The 15985-nt window shown below is 46.4% G+C and overlaps 1 protein-coding gene across 2 annotated transcripts in view; it reads right to left on the bottom strand.

Moving 5' to 3' along the window:
• Positions 1–643: 643 nt before the first annotated feature.
• The window catches only part of SH3RF2 (SH3 domain containing ring finger 2), a 121445-nt gene continuing 106103 nt past the window's right edge, over positions 644–15985 (bottom strand). For both annotated transcript variants that reach the window (XM_028528502.2, XM_036014722.1), the window contains one exon: positions 644–4207. The gene's annotated coding sequence lies outside the window, so the exon portion shown is untranslated. The remainder of the gene's footprint in view (positions 4208–15985) is intronic.

Below are 15985 nucleotides of genomic sequence, written 5' to 3'. Positions count from 1 at the left end.
AATTTAATAAAAAATTTTAAAAATATGGGTGGCTGGTGGATATAGCAAATATTGCAACAACAAACACCAATTCTCTTGAATGCTTACATGTGCCGAGCACTGTTCAAAACACTGTCCATATTTTAAGACATTTAACCCTTAATATCCACCCTGCAGGGAGGTGCTATTACATCCTTTTTTTTTTTTCTCTATTTACATCTTCATTTTCCAGAAAATGCACCTGAAGCACAGAGAGGTTAAGTGAGTTGCCCAAGGCCACACAGCAGGTAAGGGACAGGCGGTCTGGGTCTTGAGGCTGTGCTCCTAACGTCTGCGCTAAGCAGGCAGAGAGGACTCCTTGCCAGGAGACCTTCTTGGATCCTTGGGGTTGTGCAGACGGGTGTTTGCTCTGTGGAGGAGACTCAGTCCGGCTGGGCGTCTGTCACTCACCCCTCCTCCCAGGCGTCCCCACGGGAACTAAGCAGTTCCCCTCTGACACCCAGTGACTGCTCTCCCAGGCCTCCCTTTTGCACGTCCAGAGCAGCTGCCAGGAACCAAAGCTCTCTGGGAAAATTAAGTGCTCAATGCTGACGTTTAGTCTATGACGAAGTACTCCCCCCTCCAAGTCAGTGACTGAAAAAACCAGGCCCGAGAGACAGCTCCATTACGTGAAAATAAACCTGTTTTATTGTTTCTTACTAAAGCATACATCAGGCTTCACAAGCTTACAGCCTGGAACAACAAGCATTTTTGGCAAAGGAGACTTGAGTAATCTCTCCACGTCCGCAGGAGCGACACTTCCCTGCGTGGAGAACAGACGGCATTTCACGCACCAGTTTCTGGCTCGTGTGTCTCAGCTGATGTACGAGGTGCAAGTGGACCTCTCCAGCAGGGGAGCCACCCGCCTGTTTTCCCCTCTCCTCCTTCTGATCAGCCTGGGTGGTAAAAAGCACGCTTAACATTTCATTAGAGCCACACACCCGAACAAAGAAAGCTCTGGGCTTTGAAAGCATTGAGTCTATCACGAATCACAGAACATAACACAGAGAATTAGCACGGGGATACACTTCTTGGGAATCGGACGCTGGAGAGAGGTCCCAAAAGCAAGGTGGTTTAGGGCCGTGACTCCTGGTTGCCTCTAGAACATGTCAAGTCCAAGAATAAAAGGGACTTAATCAAAGCATGTGCCTCCTTCCCAGGAGAAAGGATATTCAACACCAAATATTGAAGCGAGAGACAACTCTGATGTTAAACTTCCCGTTTCCTCAGACTTACAGCGAGCTGTCAGCGGCCCAGCTCTGAGAGGTACCCAAGAGTGAAGGCAATGTTCTGTGCGTTTTTCTTCTCACTAGAAAGTTTCATTTGGTTTTCCGAGATGCAGTGTGTGACACGGATCTCTGATGATTCCATGTGGGCAAACGACACCAATACACATGCAACAACAGACATGGCAAAGTAACTCATACACGTGACAAATTGCAACACCAGAAACCCAACAAACAAACCCCAGCAAAATTCTTGGCTCTACAGGGGCATAGTCTAAGAAATAAGGTGACAGGCCTGGAACTCTCTATTTTTTTTGGAACAAATATATGAAAAGCCTGGAAGTCCTTAAGTGTCTACTACCCTATAAAATGAATTTTTATATGTTTATATATTTTATATTATCTAAGATTTATTTATACAATAGTCCATAACGACTGACATATTATACTCTTTTTATAAGCAGTATTCGCACAAATATTTCCTCACAAAGATTCTCTTTTTGGTCTATTAAAAACACTGTACTTAAAAATAAAACAAGCAGAGACGCAAGAAGAGTCTATAGCTTTTTTCTTATATTTCCAATGAGGAGGGAATTTTTCTCCCCTTTCATTTTCTTTTTCCTCTTTTTTTTTCTTTCTCTTTTTTTTTCTTTCCCTAAACAACACACTCTCCTCCCTGCCCCAACATGTAGTAATAAGAAGCAACAATCCCAGAAGATAAAACTCAGACTTCATGGTTAGCACACTATTCTGGGGTAAACTTCTGGGCGGACCTCATTTGGATCATTATAACTTATCTTTGCCCTCCTGCCCACCACCTCCATTACTGACATCACCGCTGCCACCTCCGCCACCTCCACCTTTTGACCCATGACCATTTGGAAACTATATGCTGGAACCAACAGTCCAGATATGAAAACTTTAGGAAACGAGGGAGCTTTTCTTAACCTTCAGGGTTTGGTTGGGAAGAAATCCGAATCTTCATTTTGTGTTTTTAAGAAAATATTTGGTTGGTTGGTTAAACAAGTTCTGAGGAAAAGCTAACTCTCCATGAAACCTTCCACCATAAACCCTGGAAATTTCCCAGACACTTCAAAACCAGCAAGTAAAAAACTAAGAGAGGTGGTTTCCAGTTGCTTTAAATATGACGTGGGAGTCAGTGTAAAAAGAAAGCCTGAGCAAGAGGGCTCAAAGACAGGGCTGTGATTAGCCAGGATGGTGTCCTGGTTTCTGGGGATTAGAAGTTGTATTGTTTCCCCCAGTTTCTAGAACTTGCTTTCATTTGGATGGCTTGCCTTTACTTAACCTGTCCATATATCATCAATTAAAATAAAATTCCTTCCAACTGTGGCATTCAATGACTTTACCCTGGAAAAAAAATGAAGCCATTGAAACCTATGTATAGTGTGCTGGAAGGCGTCACGGTAGCAACAAGTAGCTTCCAGGATCTGAAGGCAGCATCTCTATATTCATTGTTGCTGAGGCTAATGAGGAGCCATCCAAACCTGAATTCATCTCAGAGGAAATGGAAACAACACTTTAGTCCCAGCAGTTCAGAGAAAAGGGATGACTGACAATTGGCAGCACTGTCACTGACCATGTGTGGGAAGATGTCATCACTGAATTATCCTTTCTGTGGTATCCTCATACCTCCCGCTTTCTCACGGACCACTTGGCAGGAAGAGCCAATACTTTGGGGCTTCTTGTTGCTTATTATCGCATTCCCCTAAGGTTAACCGAAAAAGGGGTGTGGTTAAGAAGTCTAAGTTACCCATCTCATGAAGGGATGGGTGCTGGCTTCACGTAGAAGAAAAACATTTCTGTAACCACAAAATTGAATCCTTACTCTGCTCAAGGTTTGGCTGATGGTGCTCCTGCTTACAAGCAGGCCTGATGAAAGCCTGAGGATGCTTCACTGCCAAATTATGATCTTGAACTTGAAAACAACCAGCAGACCCAAATGATGCTGCATTCTTGTCACTGTCTTTGGCAATCAGAGCACATGTGCTTTTAAAAATGAAATCCTTATGGATGTCTTAAGTTCATGGAGAAGATCAAAATGTATGGCTCAAAGAGTCTCAGGGTACTTGTGAATTGCATTTATCTGTGTTAGCACAGATAATTTACAACTATACAGTTTTTTTAAAACCAGGGGTAGACTATCTACTAATGACTTGTCCTTTAAGATGGTTTATTTCTGAATAAAAAAGAATGCATTTTTATATCTCTAGACCTGAAATGGCCTCTCTGTAAGCATTGCAGTCTGTGGCATCTCTCTGTAACACTGTGGATTTTTCTTATCTGAGATTCTTTAGGTACCAAGTCCCTGTTTCCTTGACCAGGATGTTCTAACAGAAGCCCTCTGGATCTGAAGGTGTTGTTGTGGGGTGGGAGGTGACAGAGTGGAGTTGGAATGGGAAAGGATGAGGATGTGGCAGAGGGAATGGGATGCTAGGTCGGAGTTGGGCAGGGGAGGGGCGAAGGACAGGGACACTGCAGGCGCATGGGCCTGTCTGGCTTGAACAGCGCAGAGAACGTTCTGCTCTCTCCTGGACTGCTCTCATTCTGAGCTGGAGAGATAGGCCAGGCACAGAGCTGAAAAGCATCTGATGTCCAGTCATTCATGTGTCAGTTAGGTGCCAAGGTGTGAGAAATTGGCAAGATCCAGTTTGGCTTTGACAACAGAATGAAGTAACCTGAAACAACGCATGACATACTTTCGTTTCTCTATCCTGGCCCACCACCCATTGATACTGTGGGTGGAGACATGTTCCTTCTTTCTCCTATTATCCTTCTGTCCTGGAGGCCAGCCTGTTGGTATCCCTATACCATCCCTGATGTCCAGGCAATATCACAGGGTCCATAAACTCTCCATCAAGCAGTTTCCATCCAATCTGGTCACTTGTTCTTGTCAATATCCCAGTTGTTGCTAGCTCCTCCTGGGAAGATTTCCAAGGCAGGGTCTGTGAAGGGGAAAAAGAATTCAGAATCTCTTGTGTGTGAATGCATCCTGAGAAGTCTCCACTTCTTTAAAATTCTTATATACCTATATAAGAAAGAGAGAATCAAGACAGTAAAATGTTCATATCTGGGGAGCCTAGCTGGAGGGTATACAGGACTTCTTTGTACTATTTTTAGCAACATTTTCATAAATCTGACATTCTTTCAAAAATAATAAAGTTAAAATCCACAAGCCCCCAGGATTGCTCTGAGGCCTCAAATTTTGATTACCAAATTCAACTTGCGTCTCTAGCATCCCTCAGACAATGTAATCAATGTCCTCCCCTTCCTGTCCAGCCCCTGACCCCTTTTTCGGAGGCTGAGCCTGGCCACAGATGCAGCCAACACCTCGAGTGCACAAGCCCCGGTGAGGGCAGGTGGTTTGAGAGGCTGGAGTTGGCTGCTCCCTATGACTTTGCTGTTAGTGCTTGGCTCTTGGCCCTTTTGAGTGTACATAAAGCCCCACCTGACCATGCTGAAGCGGGACAGGAGAAACCTAAAATGATGGAAAATTGGTTGAATAACATTTAGAAAGTCTTGCCATCTAAAAAACTCAGCCTAGCCCTGGCTGGCATAGCTCAGTGGATTGAGCACATGCTGCGAACCAAGGCATCTCAGGTTTGATTCCTAGTCGGGGCACATACTTGGGTTGCAGGCCACGGCCCCCAGCAACCTTACATTGATGTTTCTCTCTCTCTTTCTCCCTCCCTTCCCTTTCTAAAAATAAATAAATAAAATACTTTAAAAAAATAAAAGACCCAACCTAAGAGTTTTTCCACAAGTGAGTGCCTATGAAACCCCAGTAAAACAGGAAATGAGTAGGAGAGGGAGTTTTCCATCTTCTGCCCAACTTCTTTTGTGTGAAACCTAATTTCTTTTCTTACCAAAGGCTCTTGCTGAGTCAACAGGCCAGTTTTATCTTTGGGGAAACTTGAATGATGATCACAGCCTCATTCTTGGTGGGGTGGCATGGGACAGTCAGATCTTGCCAGCCACGGGAGACATCAATTTGGGAAGTCTTGCCCAAACCCCCAGTCGCCAAAGGCAGCATTGTGACCCATGGCTCCAGAAACAGGGGCACTGGAAGAGCCCTGAGCTGTCAAGCAGGCAGCTGCATTTGGAATCACGACTGAGCTCCTCCGTGCTCTCAGAGCTTGCAAGTGCCCGTGGAACTGACTCACTGGCTGCCGTGTCCCACTCAGCATGACAGCGAGCAAGAGCTGGCAGAGGCACCAGGTGGCTGCTTTACATTCAGTGGGAGAAGCAGGCCTGAGCACAAAGTCTGTGATTATTAGGCTGCCTCCCGCAACCCCCCACGTCAAGAAGTCACACAGGATTTGGAGCTATGCTGTCTTCACTGAACACCACCAGACGCGGACAGGAGTTTCATACTGCTATTTGAGACTTTGAGTCCTTAAAAGGGAAGGCTCCTGTGTTAGATGTAGCCTGCTTCTCTTCCCTGTGCCTAAGCTGGTGCCCGTGCTGATGCTGGGTACAGGCCTTTGGAGGTGGGTCAGCCCATTAAAATTGCAATGAGCCCAGAAGTGGCGGCTTTGAACTGTGGATCAAGCCTGGCTTTAGCAGCTGGAATAATGACCCTTGGAGGCAGAAGGCAAGGTTATTTGAGATTACTACGCCTGAATCCCAAGGGAGTCAAGTGTGGTTTGTTTGCTCTTTTAACTACATTTATTGTGATGTAGCATTTCTGAGTGAGTGCAGAGGCAGGGAAGTAATAAGGAAGTAACTGCCACGGGAAGGCTGGCCGCACATGAATCTGACCTTCCAGGTTGTGCTAAATGATGTAGAAAGAACTTCAACTCTGAGATCGACTGACATTTTAATGGGCCCCCGAAAATCCCATCAGTGTGTGAATTTACTTATGGCTGGTATTGCGCAGTGCTGAGTAGCAGCCCTTGTTAGTGCCGGGTCTACTGGCCAGGGGCTTTCGGATTAGGCAGGTAATAATTCTTTGTTTCCTGAGCACTCGGAAGACAAGTCTATTTGAAATAGAAAACTCGGATGTCTGCAGGAAAGCTCTCCGTCCCATCTTAAATGAAGTGGCAAGTAGTTAGCAGGGCAGACTTGAGTCAGATTGCCTGATTGTATTCCCAAACTCTAATTCTTAACTGTGTGACCCTGAGGAAATTATTTAATTGCTCTAGGCCTTAGTTTCCCTATCTGTAATATGGGGATAGTAACAATATTGGCTTTGTATGGTTGTGGTTGAGGTTTTTAAACCAGTCAATGTAAGCTAAGAGCATAGAACAGTGTGTGGCACATAGCAAGGGTGTGTAATTGTTGGCTCACGGGTATTATTATGAATTAAGAGACCTCTTTAAGTCTAATTATTTTGACCCTGCTTCTTAATTATCTTAATGGAAAACCCTCTAGGTGGATACAGATTATTGAGGTGGCTCCCTGCCATACCCATTACTAGAATTTCTTTTGTCTTAAAAATCTAAGTTTCAGTTTCCTGAATTGAGTTCTTAAAATTTTACATTCTAACCTACAAAATGAGGATAATGCTGTCTCAGTATTTACTTTATATGGCTGTTGTGGGATGGCCTTTATTTTTAAATCCCATTTTATAGATGAGAAAATCGTGACTCAGAGAGGTGAAGTGACTTGCCCAAAGTCACAGAGTGAGTCACACTTCAACTACAACTGAGGTGTTCCAATTCTATAGCCTGGAATCTTCTGTGCCAGAGAAAGGTGGGGGAAGGCAGGGAGAGGGATAGGGCAGGAAGAAAGAGAAGGAAGGGGAGGAGGAGGAAGTGGAGAGAGATTCATAACTAGCATCTAACAAGTATTTTCAAATGAATAAGTGGCATGCAAATTAAATAAATATATCCTAATAATAACAAACGAGGTGACATTTCATGTCTATGCAGTTCCAAACAGCCAGTTTGACTGCTGAAAAAAATGACAGATTGCTTTTGACTGGCTGTGTGGGCATTGCTTTAAAGAGCTGTAAGGGCCAGTTGCTTTGTAAGAAGGTGAGTTCTTAAGATCCTGCAGCCCTGGAAAGCCGCTGCCCGAGCCAGGCCCCTTGTTTTAGAGATGGGAATGGGATTGGAGCAAAATGCTTGTGACATCACCCACACGTTCATCCGTCTTAAGAAGGCCCTTCCTGGCAGCGAAAAGAGGATTCATACATCCGCCACTTACGCATGCAACAGGTATTTACTGGATGGTAAAAAAATGTTTGATTAATAAATGAATTTCTTTGACATGTTGAGCTTTTTCCTGTTCACCTTGCCACACTGTCTGGTTCCTTCCTAGTTTTCAAATCTTGGGTCAAATGTCACCTCCTTGGGGAACCCTTTCCTGGTGACCCTACCTAATGTAGCTCATACCTCCCGCCATTCTGGGTCCCCTGACCTTGTTTTCTTTGTAGCATCTGTCACAGAGAAATAATTCTGTGTTTAATTCTTTATCGTTTACCCTTCTGCACAAAGGCAGGGACCTTCCTCCCATTTTTCACTGAGGCGTCCCAACACATGGAACAAAACCTGGCACACAGTAGATGCTCAATCAATATTTGTGAAATGAAAACAAATGAGGTGACATTGATTTCTACCCAGGAAGAAAACATTCTGCTACTTTAATTGGAGATGAAGTGAGAGGTAGGATGTTGGCCAGGAGGCCCTTGGTCATAATGACATGTCCAGCAGTGGTTTGACTAATCAGCGCATGCATTTTCTGAATTACAAACAGTGCCAGGGACATTTAATTTCTGTTAATTGTCACCAGGAAGGAGGGGTTGTTTCTGAAACCAGCTGGAAGCCTGTGTGTGTCAGTCCAATTTGCAAATCAGAACGGGCATTCCATAAACCCGTTGCCAACCTTGTGAAGCTGCAAGTCCCCAAGAGGGGCAGCACCAGTGGGCACACAGGCTGCACACAGGGTCGCAGAGAGCCCTAAACTGGAAATCTTCAACAGGTGAGGAGGTGAGGCCACAGCAGCGACAGCCACAGAGGAAAGACAAGTGAGGGTTATGGCATAAGTTGCATTTAACAATAACTGTCACATTGCATCAACCCTGGTGCCATTCACCAGCTTATCTGAAAGGTGTGGAGCACAAAGAAGCTGAGATTCCAGAGCGGGCCTCACTGCTTCCTCATGGTGACCTCAGAGAAGCAATCGGTTCTCTGAGCGGCAGCTGCTTCATCTATTTATATCGGGGACAATAACTTAACTCATGGGGTTGTTGTGAGGATCAAAGGAGAAAATGCATGAAGATAATAATGATAACTAACCTTCCAGAGCATTTTCTTTTTAAAAAAAGATTTTATTTATTTTTAGAGAGAGAGGAACGGAGGTAGAAGAAGAGGGAAAGTAACCTCAATGTGTGGTTGCCTCTTGCACACCCCCAGCCAGGGACCCGGCCCACAACCCAGGCATGTGTCCTGACTGGGAGTCAAACCAGCGACCCTTTGGTTTGCAGGCTGGTGCTCAATCCCCTGAGCCATACCAGCCAGGGCACAGCACATTTTCTATATGCTGAGCACTGTGCTAGTGACTTTATGAAGATGATCTCATTTGATCCCCACCGAAGCACTCAAGGAAAACATAATTAGTACCTGCATTTTACAAGCAAGGGAACTAAAGGTTGGGGAGGTTAAATGACTTGCCCATGGTGACATGGGAAAGAATTCGGTCACCTGACTCACTGGGCTCTTGACCACCCTGTAACTGTCCCTCTATGGATTACCTCAGTACTTGGCACTTAGTATACATCTAATGAATGGCAGTTACTAAGATTCTGTTTTTATAGTTAGCATTTCTCTTGCTTACCTGCATTCAAGTCTTTGCCATACCTACAAACTTCTTCAACACCAACCAATTCTAGGGTCTCTTCTGCTCATGGGCATCTGGTCTACCTATCTCCCTTGATCTTCCCAACATGCCTGTGAAGTGCCTACTATCGTTTCCATTCTTCAGATGAGGAGAGAAAGTCTCAGAGGGGTTAGTTAACTTGGTCCAAGGTCACACAGCCAAGAAATGGTGGGGCCAGGATTTGAATTCAGGGACATGGAGTTCCAGAACCCAGGTGCTTTTCTGTCCACATAACATTTCTCCATGCTACCTATCATCTTTCAGAGCCTTTTTCTCCTCAGTGAAGCTCTCCTGACAACCGAAAGCTCCTCGTGGCTCCACTCTCTCACTTCTGCTGCACGATAGAGCTCTTTATTACACTCTCTATTTTTGAATTGTGCCTCCATATCTATGTATTGGTAATAGCTACCACTCACTGAACATGCAACATACCCAGTACCACAATCAGAACAGTACATGCATGATCCCATTTATTCCTGCCAAGAACTATGTGGTGGAGATTCTGATCTCCATTTGACAGAAAACAGGTTTAGGGAGGAGTTATGACTTTTCCAAGTTTCTTTAGCCATTTGCCAAAGAAAACAGAGCTAGGGACAAAGCTGGGACAAAACCCCAAATGACTGGGTCCCAAACCCCATTATCTTAGCTTACGTTGCTCCTCCATATCTTGTAAAGCTCTGGTGGGTTGGGAACTTAGCTACCACCTGAATCTTTGTTGACTGATGCTTTCAAATCTAGTCCTCGGCTGGAGGTCTCCATGATGAAGGACCAGGCTCTCGAACTTGCCAACCTCTAAAAACAACTTAAGCTTAAAAAAGAATGCAACTCCTAAATAGAATGTGCAAATGGAGTTTTCGGAAATGTGGTTCTGATATCTAAAATTAGCCTTCCCTTCCAAACACTATCTCCCCTTGACGGACTGTTCTGTTCTTCGTCATGAAAGCTGGCGCTACCTGTCGAGCTGTGACTGCCATGTCCTGTTCATGCAATGCACTTCTCTAGCTCTCCTTGACAGAGAGGTGAAACATCACTCCCCAAGGAACTGGGGGCCTGGGCGTGGGAAGGCGTCTGGGTGCAGTGCTCTGAAGGTGATCTTTATTCGATTCCTCTTTGGTCCTCCAGGCATTTTCACTGCCCCCTTGTATTTTGACTCCAGCTTGCTTTTGCTTATTTGTGAGGGTCTCTGGAAAGAAAATAGCTCTCACCATTCTCTTGGATGGTACGGGGGGTTGTTGTTTTTCTGGGAAGGACATTAGGATGCTCTAGCCTCCAGGACACAAACTCCATAGCAGTCAAACTCTGACACTGCAAATGGCCTTCATCAAGCCAGTTGGTCACGCTAGCACTGATTCTAATGCCATTAGCTGAGGACACACAGAATGGCCTTTGCAGATGCCTTTTGCCATTTTCCCTGGGTCTTGGCTGGCATCCCTTTAGTCTTTATCAGGCTGCAGCTCTTGCCCATCCAGCAGTGACCCTATTTGCATAATTAGCTTGCATTTGTGGGTATGTATTTACCCCCCAAAGCAATTGCCTTTGAACTTTGGATAAATACCAGCATGGAACACTGGGAAATGTCAGCTCTTGAGCCTTTTTGTTTCCACAGAGAGGATGAAAGTCAGGGTCATTTTGGAAATTGTATCCTCTTCTGCTCTGTATCATGTAGAGTGAGGACAGGCAAAATCAGAAATGACCTCATGAAAAGGAAGTGATCTAGGGAATGCAAAATATGCACAATGTTCATTGTTTTGACATCAATGATCCAGAACCACATTGTAAGCTGTGGTTCTTTTTTCAATTTGCTTCGCTGTGTCTGGCTGCCCTTGCAGCAGGGGTGGATTTGCTTTTTGGATTTCTCTGCATAGAACACTCTGTTACCTGCCTTCCCGTCCCTGCCTCCAGACCCCTGTAGTTTTCCTGCAGGGCTTGACCCTCTGAGTTAAACCATCCTCCCAATTCCATCTCCATCTTCACGCCTGTGGTCTCAGCATTACATGGCCACTCGTCCATCCTCTCCAAACCCAACTATGTTACATGTTTATAGTTGCCATTGAAGAAGAGGGACATGCTGAAATAAGATTAAAGTTTGGGCTTAGAGCCCTGGGTTCTAGTCCTTGTTGCCTTGGACTGGTCACTTGACCTCTGGGCCTTAATTCTCATTCTACAATGGGATTACAGCAGTACCTCTCCTCGGTGGGTTGGTAGGATTTGAAGGAATAATGTGTGTAAATAAGGCACTTGGCACATAGTAGGTGCTCAGTCAATGGTGCAATTATTGCTGAATGAAGGGTTAGAGGTACTTTTTAAAAAAATTCTCCCTTCCATCTCCTACTACTCATGTGACCCCACGCAAGGCATCGACACCTTCTCAGTCTCAGTTTTTGATCTGTAGTCTGGAGACAAAAAATTTTCCCTGCATACTTCACAACATTCTTATGAGAATTTGTCAGTAGCAGCAGCTGCAGCAGAAGCAGCAGCAGCAGCACCAGCACCAACAGCAAGATCTGTTTGAGTTGCAGATTCTAGGGAGTTGCTTCTGGTTTCTGCAATCAGCTACCCAGAGGTGCCAGGCGAGGCTCGGAGGATAGCTGCCAGGAACACCCTGTACTCAAACTATCTGGGCACAGCCCCAACCCGCATTTTCTCTATTCAGGAGCAGCAAGATCTCCCCAAACAGCTGTACTTGGAAGAATTCTTGTAAAAATCCCTCTAAACTAGAACTTATCAAAACCAGACATGCTGGTGCAGCAAAATCTCAAGTCCCAGCAATGAATCAAAGGCTCAGAATCCCAGTGATGGAAGCCAGATGGGAGTTGGGGTATTTAGGAGGGGTGTCTAAGGCCTCGGGTGGCAATACTTGATTTGATTAGTGTGTGCCTAGTACCACTCTGGGCTGCAGTGAAGATCCCATATGGTATCCATGGGGGAAACTTATAAGGAAATGGTAAGCATGGAGTTTAGGACGGTGGTTGGGAGGCAAGTGGCGAGGAGGGGTAGAAAGGGTGAGAGGCACATAGCAGGCTTCAATGGTATTGACGACTATTATTTTTTAAAAAGCTGAGGTGTTAGGTGTGTAGTTGTTTGTTTTATGATCCTATATAATTATATAAATATATATGATGTTTAAGTTAAAAAGGGTGAAAAGCAGAAAGGGATCCTCAAATGCAGAAAAAATTAATGAGAAATCACACTCGTTGAGGTCCACATGTATTTCAACTATCCTGTTAGCCACTGTCTCCCCACTGCCTCTCACAGAGCTTGGTCCAGCATGGGGGATGCATAACTGTTGTGGGGTGGGTGGATGGGTGGGTGGGTGGATGCTGGGTGGAGCTGTAACATTCCTTCACGCCCCCCATCCCCGTCATCCTATCTTTGATCCCACCTCTGCTGCACTGTATTTGTCCAAGGGTAGGCCAATGGGCAGAAGGGCTTCCTGGGAACACTTTGTTCTGTTCTGGTCTTGGGCACAACACTGTGACCTGGCAAACAGATGGCTCGAGCATTTACCATTGCTGCATTTCAAGCAAACATCCAGGCAAGATTGATTCTCAATGACTCCAACCTGCTGCAAGGATCTTTGGAATTAACTCCTCTGATCTGGTCCCGCCTGCCAAACATATTCCTGAAGTGACCATCTTTCATGGTCACCTGAGGGGCTGTTGGAAGCGCAAACACTCCCTTCTCTTAGCCAACGGAAGAATGGGGGTCTCTATTCTCAGACATAAACAGGAGAATTATCAGTAGCAGCAGCTGCTGGCCCCGGGAAAGCCCTGCTTGGTAAGCACTGTCTCCCACCTGGAGATACTCTCTGGGCCTTGGCCGTGCTGCCTGCCCACAGCTGCTTTCTTCCCAGGCCGGGGGCCATGGGGTTCATGGGTGTGCATGTAGATGGGTGAGAGGATAAGGATGGATGCCTGCTCATCTCATTGCAACAAATGACTCCCATACCTGCCAAACCGATGTCAGAGGAGCTGGGAGGCTGAAGGACATTGTTTATGGCTGTGAAAGTATCAGCCGAGAAAGGTAGACTGGCCAACAGAGAACTGCCCACCCTCCAAGTCAGCTCCTTTCCTAAGCCAAAGGGGACCTGATAAAGGTGATTGTCAAGGGCTGGATGGTGGCAGGGTGGGGGTGGGAAGAGTGCTGAGGTTGACGACAGGGTTCTCAGCCTCTGAGGGACTCTCTGGACCTTATTCTTTACAATAGTGTAACAGTCAGGAAATTTAACCCATAAGGCATAGGCAGTAGCCAATCAGAATGAAGAAGGGCTTTATTACCCGAGGTCTCAGCTGCACCTGGCCTTAGCTCTAGGTTGGTAGAGTGATGGGAAGGGCCTGGAGGAGGGGCCAGGGTGTAGGAATGGGGAGAAACATTGAGGGACTCAGAGCAACCATGATTTACCTATCTGTATGGGCCTGTTTTAATATATTAACAGCCAGTGTGGCCGTACTCCTGCCGAATGTTAGCTCTGGTATGAAATATGAGAATTACTGGAGAGCTTGTTGAAGACATGGATGCCGGGTTCCTGCATCAAAACTACAAACCACATGCTCTAGGGCCCAGGTGAGGCCCACTACACTTCCGAGACCTGGATCAGCTGAACTCTACGGAGCCAGCTCTACCTTTCAAGGTGTTTCAGATGATTCTGAGAGACGAAGTCAGGCACACAAGTCTCTAGGGGAATGTGCCCAATTCAGGTGCAGGCCGTGTCACTGAGTGGAGCCCAGGCACATCTATGTAACTGAAGCAGCCTTGACCCTGACCTAGCCTCCCCTGGATTGCTGAGCAATGTCACTCAGGCCTAGTGTGCACAGACCTTCTGAATTTTCAAGAGAAGTTGGGAGAAGATCAAGAGAAGTCAGTGAGCCACGTATTGTGTCTTACATCTCACCGAACCACAGGTAGGGCATTGCTTTAAACTCTTCTGGCTCCAAAAGCCCTGTCTATGGAATGGTGAAGGGTAGAGAAGGTGTGCCTTGTCCCACACAAGGAGGGACGGAGACAAACCCTAAGTGAGGGTCATGATGCTTTTCCTCCAGTACGGACCCCAGCGTCTGCCCTCACCTGATTGTACCCTCCTTCACGTTTCAGACGTTCCCCTGCCCGCCCCCATCAGAGCTCACGCTCAGCAGCTTTCCGAGCGCTGAGGTGCCAGGCCTGGTCACAGGGTGCAGGGGCACCCTGCCTGGGACTCTGAGTCTCAGCTGGGGGTGGGGGGATTGGGCTCTACAGGATGGAGTATTTGGCTTCAGATGTGAGGTGCTAGGGTTCTTCCTGGGATCCTTGGAATGTTCCACAAAGGAGTGGAACATTCCTAAGAGAGCTTGTCTGGTTCCCTCCATTTAAACCCAATCACGCAATGGTTCCTTCCCTCTTTGGGACACCCTTTCTCCTACCCCTTTCTCTATCTGACTCTTAATTGGCCTCCGGTACTCAGCTTGGAATCAGGGGTGTCAAACTCATTTTCACCAGGGGCCACATCAGCCTCGCAGTTGCCTTCCAAGGGCCAAATGTGATTTTAGGGCTGTGTACATGTAACTGCTCCTTCACTGGGGGCAAGGAGCTCAGCAGTGCTGCCCGGTAGAAACAAGGTGCTGGGCGGATAAAACAAGGTGGAGGGTCGGATTCGGCCCACGGGCCTTGTGATCGCCTCCTGTGGCTTAGATTGTGCTAAGACTGCCACAGCTAGGCTACATTGGTCTCCTTTTAACACCCATGGCCCTGGGTGTGCCCTGAGTTTAGACTTTCTCACCTGGAATTTCAATGGCTTGCTTCCTTGAAACATTCAAGTTTAACCTTTGCTAGGCGTTCACTCTGTGCCAGGATGGTTTAAGTCACCTCATAATATATCATCTTAGGTAATCCTCACAAGAGCCCAGTGAGGTTGGCACTATTATCTTTTCTATTACAGAAAGGAAGGCTCAGAGCGCTTAAGCAAGTTGCCCACCATCACATGGCTACGGGGGGCGAGCGGGGGTGGTAAATGAGGATGTGCACCCAATGTGTGTGCAGCAGAGTTTCCATCTGTAACTCTAGCACCAGGCTGCCTCCGTGCACTTGGACGTTAGCATCCTGGGTTCCTACAGCATAGTCCCCAAGGTGGGCTTTGAAGTGAGGTAGCTTGAACTCAGGGGTATGGGCAGCGATCAAACTTGCCCTTCAGGCCTCAGACTTGCCTTTACTTGCCCTCTTGGCTCTGTAATGGGGACAGTTATTCCTGCCTTACAAGGTCATGGGGGAAATCATTGTGCTGCCTGGCACATAGGCAACGTCTGAAACGTGTTGGTAGGATACGTGACTGGGGGCACCAGTGAGTTCAACTTCTCCTCGGAAATAACACATGCTTGCCCCTTCTGAGTCCTCATGAGACTCCACAGAGATGGGATTTTGTTTGACACTGGATGTGAATGCAGAGGTCAGATGGGTGGGGGTGGCCAGCCTTTGGGGTTGTTTACTGCTCTCGAAGAGGTAACTCGACAGAGATGGTGGACAACGGGAAGAATATTCCGTTTCATCTGGAAGGCCTAGATCACGTCTCATCACACCCAAACAACCTGCTCATTGGTCCCAGTACTTAAAAATGAACTGTATCCATTGCTACTGTCATACACCTGCCACTCTGGGTGTAGAATAGATTGCTAAACTCATCAAGGGTGCTTTTTCTGGGTAAAGATGAGGTACAGGAACTCATATTTTGACAAATCATACCAAGTCTCGTGTTCTTGTGGCTTTTCCCCATTTCACCACGTGGATTATTCAGCTCAATGAGGTCTGGAGTTGGCCATGCAGATTTTGTGGCACAGACACGGGTCAGACAAAGGTCTGACGTACGTGCACTGTTCCTTGGCAGCACTGTGGTTTTGTTTCTGTCTTATTAAGGCCTGGAAAAATCTGTGGACAAT

This window comes from Phyllostomus discolor, chromosome 13, assembly GCF_004126475.2.
Source record: "Phyllostomus discolor isolate MPI-MPIP mPhyDis1 chromosome 13, mPhyDis1.pri.v3, whole genome shotgun sequence".
In the NCBI taxonomy this organism is placed as follows: Eukaryota; Metazoa; Chordata; class Mammalia; order Chiroptera; family Phyllostomidae; genus Phyllostomus; species Phyllostomus discolor.
This window is presented reverse-complemented; position numbering and strand designations above follow the sequence as displayed.